Genomic DNA, 22,191 nt, shown 5'->3' with positions numbered 1-22,191 from the left:
AGTGGAATCATATTGTTAAAAAATACCCACAATAAAAAGAAGCCTTAAAAAATTAAAATCTTATTGTGAAGATTGATATGAAAGTTGATTATTCAGATCAGATTTCACACTTGTTCCTGAGAAAATCACTTCTATATTGTTTCTTTTATGTGGTAGATCAGTAATGGATTATAGTCTGAGGGCTGTGCCAGGCTAGGAAGTTTCTTGGTGATGCCCTTGACCTAGGCCTGGCCTGTATATTAGGCCCTCTGTTCCTCTTAGAAGGGAATTGCCCACAGCTGTAACCTATATTTTCTTTCTGTTGAAAGTGGTTGTGATAGGGGATGTTATATACTCCTCAATCTGACCCCTTCTTTTTGGGGTGTCTCTGTGAGGGTATCCAAGGCTTTCAGATAAACCAATAGACATCTGTTTGAATTACAATTCCAAATCTGTTTTTCAGAAGTTCTCAATGCAGCACCAAGTTCCTTTTATTCAAACTTTTATTTCTAGTTCCTCCCCAGAGTCCTGACCTGATCTTTCCATGTTTACACAATTCACGTCAGGCTGTGGAGGGGGAGTTTTACCCCTTCCTCTGCCTGAAGCCTTTCTGTTCCTCAGTACACAATATCCTACTTTTTCTTTAGCTCTTAATTGGATTTATGTCTCCTACTTCCCAATTGCACTTTTCATTTGCATCCCTTGCTCCTAGTGTGTTCATCCTTGAGTCTCCTGAACCTTCTTGTGGTCCCTGACATGGGCTACTCTTCCCAAGCTGCTTATCCTAATCTACTCTCTGATATCTCAGACATTTACAGCATTTTAATTTATTTTTTTAATTGAATCTCTCTGTCCTTCCTACTTAGGAGGCAGTAGCAGGAGAAGCACAGTGCATTCGTGGAGGAGAGGCCCCCACAGCCTCCCAGGAGCCTGAAGCAGCAGCAGCAGATGGGTTGGGCTCAGCCCAGGCAGCTGTGGTGGACACACACACAGGTGGGAGCTGCCTCACTCGTATCCACCACAGCCATGGCTGAGAACATTAAAGGGGAGGTTTTTTCAAAGCCCTGAGAATTTGCCAAATTTAGGCAGTTTCTCTCAGGAACAGTGCAAAGTTCATCCTTGACAGAACTGGACCTGACCAGCTCTTCAGTTTGGGTGCAAACATCAAAGTTCCTTACCACAGAAAATATTTCCCTCTTCCCTTTCTTTCATTCTCAGAAGCTGAATAAAACCCATTAATATTAAAATTTTATAAACAAAATAAAGGATTCCATGCCCAGAAGCTAGTAAAGAAAGTTCAGCCTTCACAGTCTAAGTTTGGCACAGTTAAAAGAAAATGAAAACAGAGACCTGCAAAACGGAATGTCAAGAAATGTGAATTATGGGCAGTCCTGCTGATGTGTCCTGTACAAAAGAAACCACAATAATTTCCCTATATTTCACCTCAGTTTTGCTTCATGTTATTTTTTATGACTTTTCCTTATGCCCCAAACACTTAGATATAGCAAAAACTCACTTTGTTTAGCTCTCAGTACACTTCTGTCAAAAAAGAGGGATTGTAAATAACAGTGGACCTGGGCAGCAGCTGAAGACATAAAGTAATACTAACTCTTGGATATAGTAGAAATATTTTTAGAAAAAGCTGGACATGTCTAAAATAAACTAAGTACTAACTTTCTGTTTTCTCTGTGCATGTTGTGCTTTTGCCTTAAGACTGAGTCACTCCTTGCTCAAGACAGGCCTACAGCCCAACAGTACAATTAATTGCCTGTGAAACGCAGGTGTTATTTCTACAACAGTAGGAAATTTAATTCTGCTGTGGGTTTTGTAACTGTGTACAACAGGGATGAATTCAAATGACTGTTCTACAATCCATTCCTATCTTTCTCTCTCTCTCTCTTTTTTTTTTTTTTTTTTTTTTTTTTTTTCTTCTTCCCCTGGTCATTATGGAAGCTTTTCACCTTTAATACAGAATTTGCTGCTTCCACAACCATTGAGCTATATTTGCTAAGTTGACCATCCAGGCATAAAGAAATACCTTCCCTTTCTTGCTCTTATTCCTCAGATACATTTTTCCTTCTCTAATCTTCTCACACTATTTTTTTTTCCTTTTCTTCACTTTCTCACGTATTCCCAAATGCCAAAAAAATTTGTTGCCTTCTTATAATACCTTTGAAATCTCTTTGCAGTCATTTCCATTGCAGTCCCACTGGTGCCCACTCTCTATGCTCACATGATACTTTCAATCAGTGAACAAATTCTCCAGCTGCGCTGTTTAGCATGATGCAAAACAAGCTGATTAGTAACAGCAGCAACAGAAGTAATTAGAAAAAGAAACGCAAAATAATTTTAAAAAAGAACCTTATTGAAAACTGAGTTTTCCTTTAACACTTAAATATTATTCCTTTTAGGAAGAAAACCAACATTTTAGAACTAAATGTTTGCCTATATATATCTGATGAACCCAAAATTCATCTTACATCTACAAAGCACTGGAAAAGAACAACAGTTACTGGATTGTTATACCATATATATTTATATTTATCTTCTTTTGAAGGCCATATCTTATTTAATGGAAAATATTGAGCACTCAATTGTCATTTAGGAAACTATTTTCATGCATACCACACCATAAAGGACTGTAAAATAAAACAGATAAAAATATCAGACAGATAAAACAGAACTAAATATATTGAACAATTATTTTGAGAAGAGTGAAGCCCACATAAATTATGAAAATAGGATTTTATCAAACATCCTAAATCTAAATTCAGGAGCAGATGTGGCTGACCTAAACTCATCAGAAACAACAACCAAAACAGCCAGTCTCCAAAATACAGAGTATGAGAGCAGAAATTTTTGTCATTTTAAGTGAGCTGGGTTGAATCCTGCAAATGTGAAACCACAAGAAGAGAAATCAATGGACATACTTTCTATAAAGATTAGTGAGATTTGGACTGAACACTAAATGGAGAAGTGAGCTGTTAGAAGAAATTCTATAAATTCTCATTGGAAAAAAAAAATATATACACACACACATAAGATTTATGTAAGATTTATTTATGTGATATATAGACACATAATATACACATATAAGACTTTGTAAAAACAATCCATTCTTTCCAGACGCTAAAGATTTTGTGTCTAGATTCCTCAGGAAATGTGATCATGAGGAATCACATATCTATTTCTTAAGCTGCTTTGTACTGTATTAACTACCTACTCTTGCTATGCTTTCTGAGAGGGGAACTAAAAGGAATGACAGAATGCAGAACATAAAATGGAATACACCCTTCAGGGGTAGGGTCTTCTTATAAATGTAGACATGCAAAAATGAATTGAAATGTATCTGGAGCAATGGGGAAATCTGAGGTCCTAGTTATTGAAACCCTAATTTCTACATTTTTCACCAGGAAATATCTAAATTAAAAAACCTAAAAGTGTTTAGAGTGAGGTAGTTCTAGCTGGAGAGTTTGCTCTTCTTTTCCCTCATCTCCTTTTGACTCTCTGTAACTATATATTTTAAACTGCTTTGTATGAAGCATCAAGCACCAAACACAAGAAAGCCTGATTGCCTTTTAGCTATTACTTCCTTGCTGAGTTTTGAACAGAGTTTAAATCCCTGCTGGCTGACTATTTCCTAAAAACAGATCTCCTCTTCCCTTGCCAAGTATTTTAGACGTATTTACAATAATAAATTGAATGGGTATGGTATGCATTTGGCTTAACTATCTATACCCATTATGTACTAGCATGTTCTCTCTCACCTTTTGATGAAGCTGAGCTTCCTTATGTTCAAGTCTAAAATAATCCAGATGTGTTTTCCAATCATTAAAATAGATTCTGTTTTAGAAAAAAAAAATGATAAAAGAGGTTAGCAAAAAAAAAAAAAAAAGCATGTTGTTGTCGGAGTGCAGGGCATCCCTCTGGGCACCCTGGAAGGTCACAGACCTTGGCAGAGAGACCTAGGATGCAAGAAAGAGGGTCTGGGGTCTGTGCAGGGGGGTTTGAGACCCTGGCACAGAGCCCAGGAAGACACAGGCTTTGATTTCAGTCCATGAGAAAAACTTCCAACATAGAGAGGAACTACAAGTCACAAATGTGTGAAAGATAGCAGTGTGGCTAATCACTGGATGGAAAATTTTGTAGTTTTGGGTTTTTAGAATGGAGCTGACTGGGGGACCAGATGGAGATTTTAGGGTGGTGCCCTGGGTTCTTCTTCTCCCTTGGCATCCATCTTCTGTAGTGACATGGGCACAAGGTAGTTTGAGGGGATTGGTTTAAGGTAGAAATGACCCCTCTAGTGTCGTTACTAGGCATTGGTATGAAATTGTAAATAATAAGTACATAATTATCTGTATAAGAGGTAGCGACCTCCCATCGTGGGGGGAGTCGCATCGTGTCCAGGCTGCTGTAAACATCTTGGCTGGACACAAAGAACTTGTAAGATAAGAAGTAATAAACAATGCGAGAAACCAGAGAAAAAACAAGACCTTGAGACTCTGCTTCATTCTCGTGCCAAGCACAGACTTAAAGCCTTCAGAGGGCAGAGGAAAAAAGACCCACTCAAACCACCACCTGAATCTCAGGTCAGAAAGAAACCAAAACCTGAGATGCTGTGACATGCCTCATGCCCTTCTGGTCAAATGGCTGTTCTTGGCTGTTTTACTAAGTAATACAGACATAGACAAAATTCCTCCATTATCACAGACGGTTTAATAGAAATAGGCTCTGGCTTCCTAAGCCTATTTCTTAATTCCAGCTTCACAGAGATACTGAATCTTACACAAGTATCTTGGTCCACACTGAGACAGGATTTATACATACCTGGGGCTTCCTGTTGGGTATTACAATCCAGGCATTTAATTTCCCTTATCTAGCATGTAAGATATCTGAGCACTTACTCCCACATTTTGCACCCCACTCCCTAAAGAGATGGGTGACAAAGCTTCAGATTTCATATTGCCAAGCTTTCGGAAATGCCCACGTCCCCTTTTTAATTCTCAGCCAACGTATGCTGCTAGCTTAGCCTGAGTACTTGTAGCTTTGCTTCATTTCTCATCTGCTGTCATTCCTCTCCTTCTAGGTTAATTCCTTCCACCTCTCATTTCACATGCTAGTAGAAGCAGAATATCATCAGGCGGACATCACTGAGTATTTGTTTTTGTCTCTTCAGTTTGGTTGGTTGCTGTTAACAAAATCCTCTCAGGGTAATTTGAGAAGTGTCCTTTTACATCACCTTTATGCTCTCATACTCTGGAAATGAACTGTAAGACAGTAATAAATAAATTCATACAAGATTGCTTTTTTTTTCCCCTCCCAACAGATTGTGTAACTGCTTGTTTGGCTTGGGGTAGTATATACAAAACACCTCAAGAAACGCTTACATAACAGAAAAAGAAGGACGTCTTCTAAAAGCATCTGTTAAGGATAGGGGAAATGTGTAGCTGCCTTGGCCTACTTAGTGAATGTGTATTTCTGCATGTAGAAGCTGAGAAATGATGGGAGCAGGGGTTTTGATACGACAGCCCTATCCCTATCCTGAGCTGACTACCCTGTGAGATCAGCCTGAGTTGCCAGTTTGGGAACAGAGGCCCACGGCTTGTTAAAGCTGAGCTACCAGCTGAGCTCTGAGGGTTATGTGTTGGTGCTCAGCCAAATTAAATCACACCTGTTTTTGAACTAAACCTTCTTGCTCTGGAGATCACCTTAAAGAGGAGACCTGTCATTTCCAGCACTTGCCTGTCTTCTAAATATTTGTGCCAACTGCTGTGTTTCAAGTTTCCTTTAAAGTCTCACAGGACCTCACTACCCCATCTGGGTCATTGATGATTCCTTATTTGTGGTTACAAAAACTGCAGTCTCATATACCAAATGTTTAAATTTTTCAATCTGCATCAGTGACAGTAATATGTGGAACTTTCACCTGATCTCAGAACATTTTATGAATAAGATCATCTGGCATTTGTTTGGTTTCTTCACAGACATTTGAAGGTCACTTAGAAAGACAGTGGCAGAAGTGGAAAAAAATACACATCTCCCGAGTTCTCCATCTCTTAGGCATTCCCCATGAATGGAAGATCTTTAATATCTACCTGAAAAGTCACACAGAGACATGCAAAAAGAAAGCTATATTTTAATAATGCCAGGGAAGACTAAAAGCTCTAATTATAAATGATCCTTCTTTCAGAGCCACAGAGCTCTGACTAAGGCCTGTTGCTATACAGCCATTGAAAATATTTCAGGTTTATGAGCTAGAGCTGAGACTACTGGCTGTTCAGAATAACATTTAGTTTCCAGCTAAAATATTTTGCAGCCACATAGCTAAAAAACTATGCAGAAACTTTATGTCTTCATACTTTGATGATACGTGAAAGTCATTACAGATACTTTATGTCTTCAGTTAGATGCAGTCCAGAATGGCAATAGGTCCCTTAAGCATATAACATTAATGCAAATTGTACAGTCCTTCCTGGAAATGCATTCTGTGTCTTATAGCCAGATAACTGAAAATTTGTCACAGAATTCCAGTCAAAGGACTTGCCACCCAAATTCTTCTTTTCTTCCCTGTAATAATCATCTCCCCCAGCCATGAATGTGTTATCTCCAGTGTATTGCTAATCCTCAGAAACAAAGTTCCTGAATTGAGGAAATGGGGTGAGACTGAGAGAGTGAAGAAGCCCATGAATAAGAAATGGGGACTCTGAACCATCTGTTGTTAAAAGAGAGGACAGATAAATTCAGATTTATGCAGGATGATTTTAAGGCCCATCTCTAAATTGTGCTTGATGGTTCATATTGTTAAGAACAGGCTTGTCCTCTTGTACACAGTTAAGGTCCTTATTTTATTTTAGGGATTAGAGTTTCAGAATTGCTAAGCGACTCACAGTCAGCAGATGATGGAAATTGCATCAGTCCATGTGTCCTCAAAACAGTGAAGTAACTGTTCCATTTTCTCACACCATTACAAAATACCTATGAAATGAGGAGCTCTCAAATGACTGGAAAAAGATTTCATAATTTTTCCAGCAATGCTGAGCATTATTTTACCACTCTTATCACACACGTACTGGTGTATCACAGTTTCTCTCCACTAAACCATAAGAAATCTTATGAAATATAAATACATGACCGCTAAAATAGTATAGTCCAATCTTGGTTTAATTTCCAAGTGATAGTGGTACTGACTGTACATTTTATTCTTTGACTTCTTTTCTTCATTACTTCAAAATGATGAAGTAATACATCCCAATGTCCCCAATACATCCCCATGTCTCCATTTGTGATTTCTGAAAAAATGGTAGCCTCTGGTCACTGTCCTGTATCACGTACAGTGTTTTCTGAAGGCATGTTGGAACCACTACAGACACACATAGTTTAAAAATACTTCAGGGATGCTCTCAGTACATCCAATATAGTCCTTTGAATTGCTCAGATATTTTCTCCAACAGGGCAGCCAGATAAAAATAAGGTAGAAATGGAAGCTCCAAATTGTTCAAAAGAAATGTTCCCCTGCATTAAAGAAAACTACTGTCAGCCTCTGAAGATTTCTAACACATATTGAGCCACCAGAAGGATGACAAAGAGGCTTGTTAGAAAAAGAGATGAATTGCTATGCTGACTTATCAGCACTAATGTGCAAGTTGTTTTACAGGATGAAAACCAGGAAAGATTTCTGCTCCCATTTTGTTCTCCTACAAACCAAGTGGTAATATTTGCATGAGACTTCCTGCCAAAAGTTAGCATTTCTGAAATAGGAACCTTTCAAACAATCCTCAAGTCAGTTAATCTCAACTGTATAGGAATATATAAACTGTGCACATATGCATATGTGCATGTGTCTATGTATGTGCTCTGTGATTAAGATAGTTTAAAATTGCCAAGGAAATTCTATTCACTAAACTAGAATTGACAAAATGCATGCAACATTTTGAGTGCCAAGTAAGACTAATTACAATACTCAGCTGGTTTCCAACAAATGAATGATCTTAACTGTTTGTTTTTCAGCTGCCAGATGGAGTGGAATAGTCTGTGCCATGCATCCAGGGACAAGAAAAATACCTAAAATTCGGATTTGTGGTTGATTGGTTTTGACAAGTACATTTTGTACCTCCTAACCATGTACGTTCATAATTCCAAATTTCAACTAAAGAAGCAACTGTTTATTTCCTCAACTCTCTCCCAAGGTAAGATGGCATGATACAACTTTCTAAAACAATACACCAAACCAGACATTTTACCAGACATTCATTGATTGAATTCTAGGTCATACTATCTTGTATTTAACTGGTGATATCTAAGAGTCTGAGTATTGTCTTAATTCCACATATAGCCCTGTTGGCTTTTACTGATACCAGGGCAGTACAGTGTAAATAAGGTAAAAATGCAGGATTTGAGAACTGCTCACTGTTTCGGGAGAGCTCACAGTGCTACCAACTGTGCTTTGATCAGAAAATAGCAGGACCCAAAAGAGTTTATAAAAGACTATTTTGAAATGAATGTCTTTAAGTTTGGAAGGAAGCATGGGGTTTACATAAGCCCAGCTGGCAGTGCTGCTGAAATGCCTTCCATGTCTGGCTGGCGATGGGGAGCCGGATTGTGATCCCCTGACGCAGCTGGACACCATCTCTGTTTGCGTGGCAGAGATGGCACCACATGAGGACTCAAGTGCAAATGAAGTTACTGCAGTCCAACCCTTTTCCTGGTATAATTAGGGCAATCAGAGGGGAACAATACATTTGAAGCTGCAACTGCTCCAGCCACATCCAGCTGATAGTTTGACACATCCATGAAAACAGCATGTGTCATGACATTTGCAGATTAATAAGCAACCCAGGAAACTCTCTAGAACAAATTATGTATGTCTGTGTGTATGTATCTACTCTTTATTTGCTTTTAAGCAATTCTCCATGTAATTCAAATCCCTGATGTTTCAAATCCCTTTCCCTCACTCCATGTACCAGCAGGAGCTTGTTATGTAAGAGAAGTAAAAAAAAAAATCTGTTTTTCACTGCTGGAGACTGAGATGTATACACAATTTTATTATTATGTCCTCATTGCTTGATAAGGACATCTGCAAAATTTAAGCAATCCACAAACATGAAGAAATTCATCCATCAATGATTTTACTGTGGTAGAGAACTATAAGCCCAGTGATAATGAATGAAAGAATTAAATGAATAATAATTATTCTGATATAGGTAGAGTCAGAGACTGTTCTTATTTCTTTGCATTATAGGATCAACAATCTCTGAGCTATTCAAACAGAGAAATGAAACCCATGATATTGAGAATCCCTGGACTGATGGGAGATCTCCAAGCATTCAGTGTTTTAAGCACGATTTAAGGGCAAATGTTAGTTGGCTTTATATTCAAAGTGCAGCTGCAAGACCTGTCAAAAGAATTCTTATATGTATTTTATATTTTTTCTATGATATCTGGTGTTAATATTTTAGCTCCAGATGACTGATTCCATTTCTCTAGTGAAATCTGGATTCTTTTTGATTAAATGTGGTTTGGTGTATACATATTTAACAAATAGAAACTACCTGAAATTCTCTCTCAAAACCACCATCAATCAAAATGTTTCTGAGGATTTTCTTCTCCTTTCACAAGTGAATAAATGGTTTATGATGTCTTCTTTCATCAATTTTTTTTTTGTATGATAATTATTTTCTATACCCATGAGCTCCAAACATCCTTTACCTGTGGGTTCCCCCCCACTCTGAGGGTCCAGCCTTGCAGAAAAGTGGCTATTCTAATTTGCGGGACTGCTCCTTGAAGATGTTTTGTAAATCAAAATGTTTAATAAGCAAAAAATAATAAAGTAACAAAACATTACAGAAAGCAAATAATAAGCTGTGCACAGGCACCTGAGAAACCTCAGATGCCTTGCTACAACATCTCAAAAAGCCTTTACCTCCCTTTGTGCTCTTCCTTAAATACTTAATGTTTTAGGAGGGACAACTTGGCTTGCAGCCAATAAAATCACTAACCCGGTTTTGAGTTACATTCTCAGCCCAATCTATGCCCTTATCCTGGCACTGAGCCAATCCTTGTCAGAAGGCTATGGAAGAATCTGGTTCTTTACCCTAAGGGGAGAGCCTTAAACTTCCCCTATATGGAAACACCTGCTGGGGGTGGGGGTGCATCACTACATGTACCTAAAGTTTTCCTTTTGTTTCTTCCTATCCCCATTCCATTTGATCACAAAACAGTCCATGCCAAGGGCGACTTAAATTTGTTTCCTTGTGCCATCTGGTGGAGTTTATTTGTAAATGCACAGAAGCTTTGAAGCTTTGAAGTATTTCCTTCACGGTTGCGTTGCCATGAATTTTTTTTTTTTTTTTTTTTTTTTTTTTTTTTTTTTTTTTTTTTTTTTTTTTTGTGCGTCTGTGTGTGTATGGGTTTTGTGGGGTTTTTTTTGTTGGTTTGCGTTTTTTTGGTTGGTTGGTTGGTTTGAGTTGTTTTTTTTTTTTGGTTTTTCCCTTCAAAACAGTAATGGCTCTGGAAGAACTTTAGCTAATTGAACATTTCTGCATGTGCCATTTAATAGAATGCTACATTTTAATTTCCTTTAAGAATAGAGAAGTACAAAAGTTAAATTTTCATCTTGAAAAAAACAATTTTGAAGTAGGGTGAAAAAAAATTCTGTAGTTTGCAGACAATTCTGTATTTTGAGAGCTGTCACGTTTACCTCACAAGCTTTTTCTTCAATACTACTCCAGGGAAACAAATTTATGGTAAATCAAAAATAGCTAAGGGTTTCAGGAAAACTGCAAAAGTCATCAAAATACTACAGTTGCTCCTTTAGTAAAAACAAAACTTGATTTCTTAGTTGCTTCAGAAACTTTCATGTAGAAAAATGTAGAACTAAGGAAAATAATAATACATTGAATATTAAGTTTATGTACCTTACTGAAATATTTTGCTTAAAATCAGCAATACAGAAATTGTTATTCTTCAAGCTAAACTTATCTTTTCCATTTTCTGCCATGTTTACATTTATATAAATATGATTTGCTCCACTTAAGCCAACCACATAGTATAAGTCCATCTCTATTTTCCCCACAAAACTAGTTTAATTACTTTTATTGGCATAAGTTATTTCTACTGGTCAAAACGTTTATGAAACTTGTTTTCTAATGAGAGATGGGAAAGGGTCAAAATTACTTTCTTACACACACACACACAAAATCCTTCAGGATTTTAAATTTTCCTAAGGAATTTCCCCTTTGTTCACTTGGGTGACAACCTCATGTAATGTGGATATAGAAATTCAAATTTATCTTGCAAGTAAAGTAATACCAAAACAGTTTACATTATAATACTTCCAATTTTAAAATTGAAGAGTGATGAGAGACTTCAAAAAGCGGTTCTCATTGAATTTAGTTATTTTCCAATGGAGTTTATAATTTTCAACTTAAGTTAAATGAAAACACCTCTCTTTAGAGTATAAGCCTACTGTGTATTAAATCATGATTTTTTTTCTATGTGAGAAAAATTTGTATTTAGTTAAGATTTAACTTGGGCTTTCACAGCTTAGATAACTCTTATAACTGAAAGTCTCTCATTTCTGGGCATTCACGTCAGCTTAACAATTAACCAAAGATTACTTTACCAACTGTGTCTAATTTAGCTTTTGTGCCTAATTTCTAGGATTAAATTAAAAACAGATGGCCCCTGAGTGGCAAAATGAGTATAAATTAGTTTTATGTATTGAAATTAACATGGCAAAATATTAAAATGAAACTGAAGTACATTTTAGGTGGTGCCATGCCTTTTATAAAAGTTAGCATGATGGTGAGTGTAATTGAGCAATCTTGCACTACAGATCTGGAGCCTTAAAAATCCATCTGTCCAGAGAGTCAGTTCCTAGAATGTGGGGTACTTTTCCACAGAAATACACAGAAAAGATGTTATGTTCTTTATTGCATATGCCAATAAATCAGGAATATCAAGATGAGATACCTGCTAAGGTTTATAGTGCAATTTAGGGGCATAGGGTCCCTAAATGGGGCAAACAATTTAGGAACTATTCTTTCTGTGCCGTTTTTGCTCTCACACTCATCTCCCTCAGCTTAACATACAGTCAGCAAAGAGCTCCCTATCTCAGCATGCAAGAACAATCAGAGCTTGAGAATTTAAATTAAAGAAAAGCTGAATTAATTTTCATTATTTTCCTGGAAATTCTCTTTGAGAGGAAGGAAATATCTTCCTTAGACTTTCTTCCTAAAATTTTGGCATAAGAGGGAGAATCTCCTCACTCTACATGTAGTTCTTATGAATAAGAGTTGCAACTTGCACAGACAGGAAGAGATGCTTTTATGAGCAAGTGGGATTTCTGTAAACACAGAGAGATGAAAACCTACTCATTTAAGATACATTAAAGGCATAATCTTGCCCAAGAGAGACACATGAATTAATTAATTAATAAGACGGTTTGGGAAAAGGGCTTAAAGCATTGGGCAACATCAAATATCTGTCATTGTGTTGTAGCAGGTGGATGGCCCATCAAATTTTATTTTTTTTTTAAAGAACATCAAGCACCTTCAAGTATTTCTGGTTTAGCTCTTGTCTTGGAATGGCTGATAAGTACCTTCCATTTCCTTCCTCTCATTCATCCTGCTTCTCATCACTTGATACCATAGCCACCAAACCATTCTTCAAGACAGCTGTGCCTCCAAGCACAAAGTAAATTATGCACACAAATGAAGACAGTTAAATTGGAGCTGATTTATTGCCTTCTTCAAGGCTTTTGTTCAAAGAACTTCTGATGACAGTGGGGAGAATAAACTATCATTAGGCCACTGGAATTGTGTCTGAATTAAAACTCAGACCTCAAGTTCTGTTTGTCCTCCTGCCTGACTCACACACAAAAAAAGTTTTCCCAACAAAAAGTTATTCTTTTTAATGCATGAAGATCAAACAGCATTGTGAACTCCTCACTGATTCATCATGCCTATGAAAACCTATGTCACAGCAAACCAAATCAAGAAGCACTAGTACTGTTTTACCCTCGACTACTCCAGATTTCTATTTCAGTCTACACATAACCACCCTGTTCCTGTTTGACCAAGCTCTGAGCTCTTGCCCAGTTGTATTTCTGTTTGGTCTTCCTGACCTGGACTCTGCTTTGCAGTAGGGTGCTTTCTGCCTCCCTTTCCTCTTCTCAGCAAAATGTTAGAGCAATTGGTGGAGAGCACAGTGCAGCTTGTGCAGGGTGATGGGAGACTGAGTGAAGAAAGAGGCTGGCGAAGCATTCCATGCCCTAGGTCAGCAGGTATGGAAGGAAAAGTGCACCAATGCCCCACTTACTAGGCTGCAACCTCCCTTTGCCATCCTACAGAGGAATGGGAGTCTGACCTTGGCCTCCTGAAACCAGGTTCCACACCACCAAGAGGAAGTTTTAATTAACCAAAAAACAAATTAGAGCTGTGCAAGAAATTTGGGAGCCTGGGAAACCTCCACAAATACTGATTCGTCTCTAAGATCAATGAAATTGCCAGTCCTAGAAATAATATTTTTAAAGGAAAGCATGAATCACACATGAGTTCTGAACATACTTTGTAATACATCTGAACTTACTATCACATTTAACAAAACAGGATGCATATGTCTCCCTATAATCATGCTTATTTTACAGCTATAGCTAAAGCTCACTATTGAAAATTTAGGTTTCTGACATATTTAAGTAATCATAACACTTGAATTAATACCATTAGGCTTGAAGGGATCTTTATTATTAACTTCACTGATGAAGAAGAATCATTAATTAAATTAAAAAAAAAAAAAAACCAAACCAAACCAAAACAAAACTTAACAAACAAAAAAAAAAAAAAAAAATAAATAAAAAAAAAAAAAACCCACCCCAAACCATCATCTAATTTATCTAATTTTAAAACCCTTTCTAAATTAGGGATAAATCTACTGAAGCAAATTCAAACAAAGAAACAAGTCCTTCTTTCTGGTGAACCTGTCTTGAACATACACATAGTTCTTTTCTATGGTTTGATATATATTTTTCTGTGAACATTGTGCCTGATGGGATATTTTGGGGGAGGAGAGGAGGTTTTTTTGATTGTTGTTCAATTTTCCTGCATCTCTGGTTTGTCTACATCCACCATATAATATGGTGTGGTCCTATAATCACAAGTTTGAGGCAGTTATGTCTCTTAAGCTGGCTCAAAAACTCTTATGAGTTGTGATATAGTGTCAGAGGTGAAATCTCTTAATAGGAGACTTCACTCTTCTTATGAGAAAATATTAGCTGGAAGTATTAGCAGGACCTAATCCCTCCAGTTAGATTGAAAACAGCAGAAGAAATGTGGTTACCTCCTTGGTAAATCAAGAATCAAAGAGCAAAAGGAAAGAGAGAAAAACATTATGGTGTTTTTCAGATTGCACAAGACCTTCACTTAGATAAAAAATTCCAGGATTTTCCAGAAAGCTGAACCAGGCATGCAATATCAACAAGTGCTTTGTCAGCACCCTTATGTAGACCTCATAAATTCTGTCTTCTGAAAGCTTTCAAGGACTAAAGGAGTTTTTTTTTCTTAGAGGTATCAGAATGACATTTTAAAGGTACTAAAAAAAATTTGCACAAAGCCTCTTAGAATTATAGAATCACTTAGGTTGGAAAAGACCCCTAAGATGATCAAGTCCAAAAGACCCCTAAGATCATCAAGTCCAACCATTAATCCGGCACTACCAAGTCCACCACCTAATTATGTCCCTAAGTGCCACATCTACACATCTATTAAAGACATTCAGGGATGGCTACTCAAGAGCTTTCCTGGGCAGCTTTTGTGTTTTTGCTAAGCCAAATAGTAGTTGGCTGTGCTTGAGCTGGCTGGGGGGAGACTGTATTTTTCAGAGGCTTCATCTGGGAGCCCTTTCTGGTCAACCAGAAGCCAGGACAGAAGGATGCCAACCCTGATAAACTCCTCAGCTTCAAGTGGCCTTTAGCTACACAGTCTTCATAGTATTTTTTGATTTCCGTGTACTTTGGCTAATTTTGGAAAGCAAATGCTCTGTAAGATGAAGCTCCCAAACCTCTCAAAAGCAGGTATTTCCAGGAGAGAGAAAACAGGTCATTGGTCTTCTCTTTGGCTGAAGAGCTGTGCTGTAGGCTGTCAGCATCCTTCCCAGCACCAGAAATCTTTCATTTCTATCTGAATAACCTCACCACTACAGAAGGAGCACCACAGAAGGAGGTGATGTCTCTCCCCCATTCTGTCCTGTCTGCCCACACAAATGCAGCTTGCTCTTTAGCATTTCTCAGCTACCCACAGAAGAAAAGTGACAGATTTTAGCTCCATCTGTGAGACAGACCCAGACCTCAAGCCTTGGCCTATTGGTAGGAGATGACGGGCCTCGTTGCTGCAGCATAAGAGAGAAATCCTGCTCAGCTCTCAGGAAATAAGGTGTACAACTTCAGCTGCGGTTGGGTTCAGGTCTGCAGTAGTAGCCCTGGTTTAGGTGCCCATGGTCTGGAGAGACAGAGAATTTCACACAAATCCCAGAATTTGATGCCTTTACTCCTTCTCAGCTTGCAGTTTTAGCTTGACAATCTAAAGAGTGTGGCTTCTGAGGCCACCCATGCATTTTTTGCAAAGTATACGCTTATATATCTTCATTTATATGCAATTTATATGCATAAGAACAAGTTCGGTACACAGTTTCCAAACCCTCGATCTCTCACTAAAAAAAAAATAATAAAACCAAATCAAACCAGTCCCCCTCCCATCCTGGGCACTTACTGATTTCCAATTCTAAATCTGACAGCAAAACAGATGGTGGAGAAATTGCATTCCCACGAGTTTCCTGAAAACAGGACATTGGTTTATTTGACAAGCTGAGGTAAAAACTAACAACCCATCTCTCTACAGAGTATCAGCAAACAAGAACAGTAATGGAGGTCTCAACCACTAAGAGCATTTTTACATGGACTTCGTATCCTATTGGGCGTAGAGAATTAATCTAGAAGTCAGGAAGACCCCAGGAAATGAATGCTGCTATTTCCTCTGCTAACAGTGCAGCACATTGAAAATCACTCTGCAGAGATGTATGGCAACCCCTGCTCAGTTTGCAGGAACCTCTTTGTCCTGCCTGGATCATGTGCCAGAGCTCAACTTGACCCTAATTAACAGATGTTCCTCTGAAGAACTTATTACCAAGTTCTGTATGTGAAGACATACACGTATTCTCTCTTCAGCAGGAAAAAGAATTAGTAAAATCTTTATTCACAACATAAATGACATGGAACAATTCAGAAGAAATGAATGTTTGAAAGCTTGAACCATGTAGGGAGAGTTCCAGTGAAAACTCTGTGTATCAATATTTTATTCTGAAAATGTATGAACAGTAAAAGAATCTAATTCACGAATCTTCATCAATATTAGATTATTCTAAATGCATTCATCATGCAATTCACCTATCATTTGTTCACAACTTAAAGGTGAAGTGATTCTCAAGATCCTCTTCATTTTCCAGGATTAGACTTTGATGTTATTCTGACTTCTATGACTCATTCTTCTTTTTTCCTGATGGAGACAACAATCATTGCAGAATAATGAATTTGAAAATTTCATCCTTTGATGAATAATCAAAAAGAGAAAGAAGTTCAAACAGTATTAAATGAACAAATATGAAGATAAGAGTGCTTCTTACTTTCATTTTTCTTGATGAAACTGTGGGTTTAATCAGCAAATTTAGTATTTTCTCTAATTTGCCAGAACATCTAATATGCATTCTCTTCACTATCTTTCATTGAATATATATGGGAATAGCCAAATAACAGATCTTTGCTAAAAAGTAGGCATTGAATTGAATTTTTTCCAGAAATTATACAGAAAAACCTTATCAGCTGTTTTGAAATAAAATATGTTTACTATAAAGGACAAGGCTTAAGTGCTTTTCTCTGTGAAAACAAGACTTATTTTGGCACATAGAAATTTCAGATGTTGATTCCAGTGGCAGATGTCTACATTTGTTTAAAATCTCTGGCAAATTTCCTTTGACTGCTGGATATCAGAACATTTATGGAAAGGTGTTTACATCAGAGCTGTTTTTTCAATTACCATAAAGTCTGTGGAAAGAAATAGGCATTTCTGGGATGTAATCACAAGTCCAATGGAGCACTTTTCTGTCGCTTTCTTTCCACTGACTCTCAAGGTTGGGTCATGTGAATGTGACATGCTCTACAATAAGAGCAGTAGAGGAGTACAGCTGGCAACAAACTTTCATGGGAATCTGGAAGTCTTTTGAAACCACTAACAAATAAAATAATTCCTGCCTATGACACTGTAAGAGTTCAGGATCTTCACTATCTACATCTTGAGTGGATTATCCTGAGAACTTAGACTGTGTATTTAAGTTGAATTGCATAATGATATCTTCGTATGATTTAAGGGAAAGGGGAGAAGTATGACCTTCTAAAAATAAACTTGCTCCAGATGGAGAGAAGGAAAGAATAGGAGCTGCAGCTGGCCTAGCATCTGTCACTACATCTGGGTTTCTCTCTAAAAACCTGTTTTCATGAGTTTCTCCTCTTTGAAAATCTCTTCAAGAAGAGATCACAGGATGAGGCCATTCCATAAGAGACACAGTTTGTGCAGAGGCATTTCATGCCATACATGATGGAACAGCAGCATTCATGAAATTTAGGCAAGGACTGACTGGATCAGAGGGTTGGACTCTGAACCTGAACAGTAAAGGCAGCTCAGATGGCTTCCCAGGGGTGCTTTATCTACTGAGTGATGGGACAAACTGGGTCACAGGAATGGTACAAGACTTTTGTACTGTTGCAATGTGCATTTTGGGTTTTCTAAGGTTCTGTATGATTTTTGTTATTAAGTTCCTGTAATGGTTCATTCCTACCCCCACACCCCCCTTTTCCTTAATCACTGTCGTTAACCTACATAATAGGCCTGGCTCTCTCCATTGTATCTCATTAATAGCCCTGTCCAGTGTATTGTATCCCTATTGTATCTTACCTATTGACACACCCCAGGTACTTGAGTGCCCTGGCTAAACCAGATGCTCATCCAAGGTTTCAGGTATCCCCACACCCCTTTTGCCCCAAAATGGCAATGTGAATCACCCCTGTACCTAAATCACTCCCCCTCGTTTCCATCAGTAATGCCCGTGTTCATAAAGGAAAGTAAAAACTAAAAAGATTCACTCACACTCACACACACTCACGCTCTGACAACCTGGGCCTTTGCCCTGAATAAACACCTTCTTTACCATCACATGTGAGCTGCTCCTTTCTTCCAAGCAAAGTCACGTCTCTGTCTGAAATCTGGACCCCAAGGAATAACTTGTTTATATGGTATCTGAAGAGCAGAGCTAGCCAGGAGACAAGCTCAGAAGGACCATAATGTATGAAAAAGTTCTCTTGCCATGCTTGCTCATCCTTTCTTCCTTCATCTATCACACTGCAGACTTGTGGAAGTACAGGAGGGATATATTGTTTCTCCCAAGTACCAATTCACGGAGTACAAGTGAATCAGATGAGAACTGTGTGAGATGCCTTATAAATAGAGATGACTAGAGTCTGAAATAGCTCATTTGGGAAAGTACACAGAGATACACAATCAAAACACTCATGGCTGAATGAAAAATACAATCTACTTGACATCTTTAAAATGGTATGTTGGGTGTGTGCTCCCTAATGCTTGCAAAATGCCATTCTGTGGGGCTACCCACAGAAAAAGAATCAAAAAAGTGAAAGTGAGCTTGTATATAAGAGTGTCTTTCTAACTTCTGGACAAGGCGTTCAAAACTTACACATAAATATTACACTTCCCAAGACTCTAAGAATCACCCTTACTGACAGAAAGATGCTGCCAAGTTGCTTCTGGTATAAAATGGGTTTAACACAATAGATGCAAGAAGCAGATAATTCAATAGAGTAGTTATGGGTTACACAGAAATTTCCTTTCAATGTCATCTTCTCCAATAAAAATGCAAATATAAAACTCATTTAGTTACATGAGCACTTAATAAATCTTAGTAAGAGCAAAACAAAAGTGTTGGATTGTTCTTCCAGTACATTATGGTGACATCCAATTCCTTCACTAATGTTCTTTTAGAAGTCACTTGCTTCTATTATTTGAAAAGGTCACCACTCATATGCCAAATGGTTCTGTACAAGTCCAGTTTCAAATTAAATGAATAGCTTAGTGACCTCTGATTGCTGTTGTCGTTATAACACATGGCTAGTTAGAACATTTTCTTTGTGAGGTACAGTTAAATTAATATCAAAATCAGCAAACCCATGAGGTAGAGCAGTACACCTCACCTGGCTTTAATCAGCTAACTCAGCTATCAGGTTTATAGGACACTATGATGTGTATGAGCAACAGATTACAGAGTTTCTCTTTCTCTACCCTTACTTCCTAAGTAACAAATGCTTTAGTTTATGGGCAGATCATATACACATACAAATATATATATATAAATGTTCATATTTACATTTCTATGTGTATTTAAAGGGTAGGTCAAGATACAATGCTTCATACATCTTTGGCTATACTACTATGCTTTGCTTTCATTTTTTGAGACTGGATAATGTTCTCCTTCAATCAGTTTTAATTACACGTCCTGCCAATTATCTTTCTATTAGCCTGAAGACAACATCACTCTGCTTTCTGCTCTTAACTTTCAGAAATTTACATGAAGGGTGAACAGGATTAACATTTCCACAGTTCCTAGTTCTTGAAGAGCACCTTGATTTTCCAAGTGAATTTGAAGATATGCCACCAGGCTGAGTATCAGGGATTCAGAGAAAGAACTGAAGTATTTGATTACTAGAACTGACAATTCACAGTGATTTACCTTTAAATCTTATTTGTCTAGCTGTTAAAAAGTAATGTTAGCATTACAAAATATTAATATTATTTTTAAAGCTCAGTTATAATGGTCATGGCCAGTAACTGAACAAGTTCGGGTTTGCTAACTCACACCAAACTATCAGAAGGACTTGGAGCAGATGTTAGTGTGTTATAATTTTTCTCATGACACAACACCACTTTCTTCCCTGAGAGCACTTCACCCATTTCCTACTGACTTTCCCTAGTAATGCTGCCACCACTATGGGGTCAAATTTTTTAATTTTTTTTTTTTTTTTAATATATTTGTATCAGCAAAGGTTGTCACCATGAACCAGGGACCCGCATTAGACCTGAAGCATGGGAGAAAATGCAACCCCTCCCAGGTAAAGTGCACACAGATGGGAACCTTAAGGATCTCTGTACAAGTGCTGTATTGGCATCTACTGAAGAGTGAGACACTAAGCCTGGGAGAAATCAGAGAACACATCTTCACAAGCATAGTATATAGGAATGCTTTTCAGGGTATGGGATATTGTGTATGTGCTTATACACAGACATACAGACAGATGTGCTGAGAACAGAGAAGATAAAAATCTAGGGAGAATATATTAGTCACCAGAGTGCTGGAGAAAAACATGGGAATTTCATCTGTGCCCAAAGTGTGCAAACATTACATGGTAGTGAAGGTACTCAGGAAAGAAAGATTTATGAATGGATATTACAGCCAAAAAAAAGTGGCTTCTAGCTTTCCTATTTTACTGAATGATAGTTTTCTTACAAAGAAAGACAAGGATTGCTGTACATGTCTAGTTGTCAGCACTGAGATCTGTAAAACATACAGCAGGAGCTCTGAACTGCAAGAGCCAGAAAAATAAAATGCCAGTGACCACACTCAGTAAGTATAACCAACATCAGTGCTTGGCAGGAGGATGAAAATTGCAGAAATAGTCACTGCTTTGAGTAGAAACATTCATCCTTAGAAAAAAAAAAAAATAATAGCAAATCACCAGACTGGACTGAAAATTTTAAAATTTAAATTCATTGCATAAAGCATCTCTCATTAAAAATGCTGCTACCTAGAGCAGAAAATTGTCTAAATAATGTATATACACAGTAAAAACATTTTTGAGGAAATGGTGATGACTTTAACAATCTATTTGAATCTATTGAATCTATTTACAAGTCCTGATCTTTTGGGAACTAATACCTTGAAAGTGATGAATTTCATGCCACAATGCTTGGTCAGACTTCAACAGGAACCATTCCTTGGCAGCTGACTTCTCAGTAACAAAATTTCATTCTGAAGTAATACTAGAGAGCTGGTATCTTGCTGCAGATGAATCTTGCTCTGTAATTAATACCTATTATATATACATTGAGCTCCTCTGGGAAATACGTGTTTGAAATGGGAATTATAGCAGAATATTGTTGGTTTCACCACAGATCCCCCGTTTTGTTTGCAAGCTGTATACATAGACCAGAATGTTTTCCAGATAAGGATGAAAGTGCAAATAAATATGTAAAGAGCCAATACTATTTATTTTGGCAATTTTGCTTTGCCTTCAGTTAAAGTTACAGGTTATTTTCAGTTTAGTGCTTGGAGGGTAGTGGATCATATCCTACAATTTTGTTTACTGATTCTTTAAAATGAACTAATTTTTTTAATTAAATATTCTCTCACAAAACCTTCGTTTTTTCCCCACTACCCTAGCCTTAGTATAAACATAATTCTTGGGCCTCAATCTTGTCCTCTCAGGATCATAGCTCAAAGAATCTGCATTTATCTTTATGATTATATCTGATGGTTTTTTATATGTTCTTGGGAGGGCACATACGAATGTTAGCAGGCAGTGATTTTACCTTGCACCCATTTTATGATAAATTGTAGTTAAGAATCATGGATGAAGTCCTGGAACTTTGCATTCTTTGTAAGAGTGTGATTAAAAGTAAGTTACAAAGTAATATAATTTCTTTCTGCTTAGCCTATGTTAAGAGAGTAGTTTTTCCTAGAATCCCAGAGAAGCTGTATAATATGCAATAATGATTGCTTAAGACTGCAAGATCCTTTTCTTCTCCTTCTTGTTAATAGAATATACAGTTTTATACACACACTCACCACAAGTATCCATGCACTAAATTTCTAAATATAGTCATATGAAAACTTACTCATTTATAAGCACGACAAAAGCTTTAATGAACTTTAAGCCACAGCCAAGTGACTATAGTTTGGTTATGGCTCATTTCACACCTCATCACAGAGATGGACTAGAGAGCTGATAGAGTCCAGTGAGTCAGCAAAAAACTGTTTCGTGAAGACAGCAGAATAGCACACAAGTTCTGAGCATTGGTGTCTCAGTGGCAACCAGACAGATAG

The sequence above is a fragment of the Zosterops lateralis genome (genome assembly GCF_965231275.1).
Source record: "Zosterops lateralis genome assembly, chromosome: 4".
Classification (NCBI taxonomy): domain Eukaryota; kingdom Metazoa; phylum Chordata; class Aves; order Passeriformes; family Zosteropidae; genus Zosterops; species Zosterops lateralis.
This window is presented reverse-complemented; position numbering follows the sequence as displayed.